The sequence below is a fragment of the Phallusia mammillata genome, chromosome 6 (genome assembly GCF_965637545.1).
Source record: "Phallusia mammillata chromosome 6, kaPhaMamm4.hap1.1, whole genome shotgun sequence".
In the NCBI taxonomy this organism is placed as follows: Eukaryota; Metazoa; Chordata; class Ascidiacea; order Phlebobranchia; family Ascidiidae; genus Phallusia; species Phallusia mammillata.
Genome location: NC_137257.1, coordinates 13,300,774 through 13,303,654, shown reverse-complemented (window position 1 = coordinate 13,303,654; position 2,881 = coordinate 13,300,774). Strand labels below are relative to the sequence as shown.

Here is a 2,881-nt window from a genome sequence, read left to right as displayed (position 1 = left end):
TTCGGTGCGCTGTTAAACAGATTTCTAAAACAGATTGCATTTTTTACTCGTTTGGTTCGGGTCCAACGCCAAACAAAATATGGGGTTCAACTCCGGTTCGGGTTTTTAGAAAATCATAATTAGCGGTTCGGGTTTAATGAAATTAACCGCTCAAACCGGCTCGCGGATTCGGGTTTAGTTCCGGTTCGACTCCCTGCTTTTACTGCTAACGAAAATGGTCTTCCAAGTGCAACGGAAGCCTACGGAAAAGGGTAATTGATAAGGGTATTGCGGGGTTGTCAAACTTGTGGCCTGCGGGCCGCAAGCGGCCCTCAAACACTCAACAACAATTGTAGTATTTTGTAATATTTTTATCTAAAAATACTAATTTTTAAATACCTTTCGAAAGAAAAGTTTTTAATTTAAAACAGTGTTTTTCAACCCTCGGGTGGAACCCCTTTGAAACAAACTTCATAAACTTTGATGAACTTTAAAAAATTAAATGTTTATCAGCAATAACGTCTGAAAACATCTAAAGCCGAAAAAACAGTCAAACCATTCGGTTTGAACTTATTTTTATGTTCCATTATAACACAAAACAAACGCTTTATTACGTCACTATACAATTCATTCAATGAAAGTGACACAGTACTTCGAGGGCAAACAAGCATCAAACACTTGTAGTAGGTAAAGCTTGCAACGTCCTGTAACAAGATACTTTATGTATGAAAACTGAAAGAAGTTCAGACCTATTGTCTTTCACTGTAAACCAATATGGGTAAAAACAACCCAAAAACGTTGGGTATCTTGGGGGGACACCTAAAATAGTTTTTGGGTAGTTTGAACCCAAACTTAGTTGGGTTAAATAGTTTTACCTTATTGATTTACCAAACAATTTTTGGGTATAATTCAAATTTACCTAATTGTTTGTGGTTATTATTTTGGGTTTAAACACACTATGCCCAACATTGAGTGTACGTTTTTTCCCAATAATCATACAGATTTTTATTTTTAGAAGAAACACACTTATTTCTTCCAAACGTGTTTAAAAAAACATAACAAAACAACTAATTACAACATTCAACACAGTTAATCATACAGCGACATTAGGTCTGGTATATCAAACAGGAACACTTGCAATAATTGTAAAACTTTGTCAACATGTGGACAGCATTCATTTGTTAAGTACATACAATACAAACAAGGATGTGATGCCTGTAGTAAAATCATTCACAGTCAGTACATGTTTTTGCAAAAAAAAACAATATTTTTATAGCAAAACAAATATCTCCATATACAACCAAGATGTGTTGATCACCCAATGCTGCTCTCGGACCTTCAAATGTTGTTTGCCTGAATATTTAAATATTTTCAGCAAACAGACAATAGCAACAGAGTAATTACCATGTCTACACAAATACACACCATAATATGAATATAGCGTTGTTAGCAGGCCTATTTCATAGACTTTTTTTAATGTGTTTTTTACAAAAGCATTTTCGAAACAAAAATATGATACTTACAGGACACAAGTCCAGATATAATGTTCCTTGCTGAATTATTGATGTTTGATTTCACAGAACACATGGAAACAGTATTCCAACAATAAAATGGACATCTACAAAACAAATCTTATAAATTTTTTATTTTGTTTCCAGTCATTTACAATCAAAAACAGGCGGTTAAAAACATTATAATTTTTATGATTCGCTTTTCAGTGAAAGTGTAAGTTTTTCAAAATTATCTTCGACAATCTATGGCCATGATGCAACTGCTGAATATGTAAAAAAATAAATATGTACAACATACCTTGTCGTATCAATTGCTGGCCATAATTTTATCATGGCATTGCAAAATGGGGAGTTTTTAAAAATATTTTCTTCTTTGTTTCTTAGCTTGGGCATGAAGTTGAATCTTATATACATCAAAATGCCTGTAGATAAAAGAATATGTTGATATAATGCTGTGGGATACACTTCTGTAGTTTTAGGTATAGGTTTGAGCCTGCTGAATTTGTACATAAAAGGATATTTGTGCCATGTATATTGCCTTATGTAGCACAGTCAGTCTTCCTTACCTTTTGTTACATTTCATTACATGCATCTATCTATTCCACATCCACTGTGTCATATTTTTCTACTTGCGGTAATGGTGCCCATCCAGATCATTTCCTTATCACTGTAGATATGAAAAACTTTCTCAAATAATCTGAACACATATCTATGTGGGCTGCCTGTGGCATTGAAGCAGTCAAGGAAATGTGCATTTAAACATGACAAAACAATCTTTAGTACTCTACTATCAACTTTTTTTTAAATGCAACATAAACACCATTACAACACCATATAGCACACATGACGCAAAATTTAACAAAACATAGGGCTACCACAAAAATCTCATTTCAACAAAAAATGTCATTAATAGTTAATATGAAACTTACTTTCAAGTATTATTCTGTGGGACGTCCAAGTCACCAATAACAATTTCGACAAAATCAGTCAAACCTTGAATTCCTCGATCAACATTCGCAGTACTTTTTTAGGCACTTACACGCAGGAAAGGGCAAAACAACGAAGCCCAAGGGACTAAGGGAGTTAAGATTCCCGCACTTTTTGTTTGGCAGTTGAGCGCAGGCGGTCAGCCAAGCACGACGCAATTTTTAGCCGAGGCGAGCGGGCGATTGATTAAGCGTGGGATTTTTTTGTTTGTTTCTATTATTTTATTTTCGATCTTTCGAAAAATTATCGATTTGTATCATTTTCCACTAACCGGCCGTAGTTTCGTTTGAACCAAGTTGAAAGTGTTTGAAGGTTTTAAACACGTAAGTGCTTGTAAAAACAGTTCAATTTGAAAAAAATACAAGCATTAAAACGACAAGAGTAAGTTGAGTTGAAAAAAAACA

At 34.2% G+C, this 2,881-nt stretch overlaps 1 long non-coding RNA gene across 1 annotated transcript; it reads right to left on the bottom strand.

Annotated features, from left to right (window-relative positions):
* Positions 1-587: 587 nt before the first annotated feature.
* LOC145232393 (uncharacterized) lies at positions 588-2,641 on the bottom strand. The gene is made up of 5 exons (XR_013860871.1): positions 2,420-2,641; positions 2,057-2,157; positions 1,789-1,912; positions 1,503-1,597; positions 588-1,332 (listed from the first exon to the last, which is right to left on the bottom strand). It is a non-coding gene; the product is annotated as an uncharacterized LOC145232393 (long non-coding RNA).
* Positions 2,642-2,881: the final 240 nt, after the last annotated feature.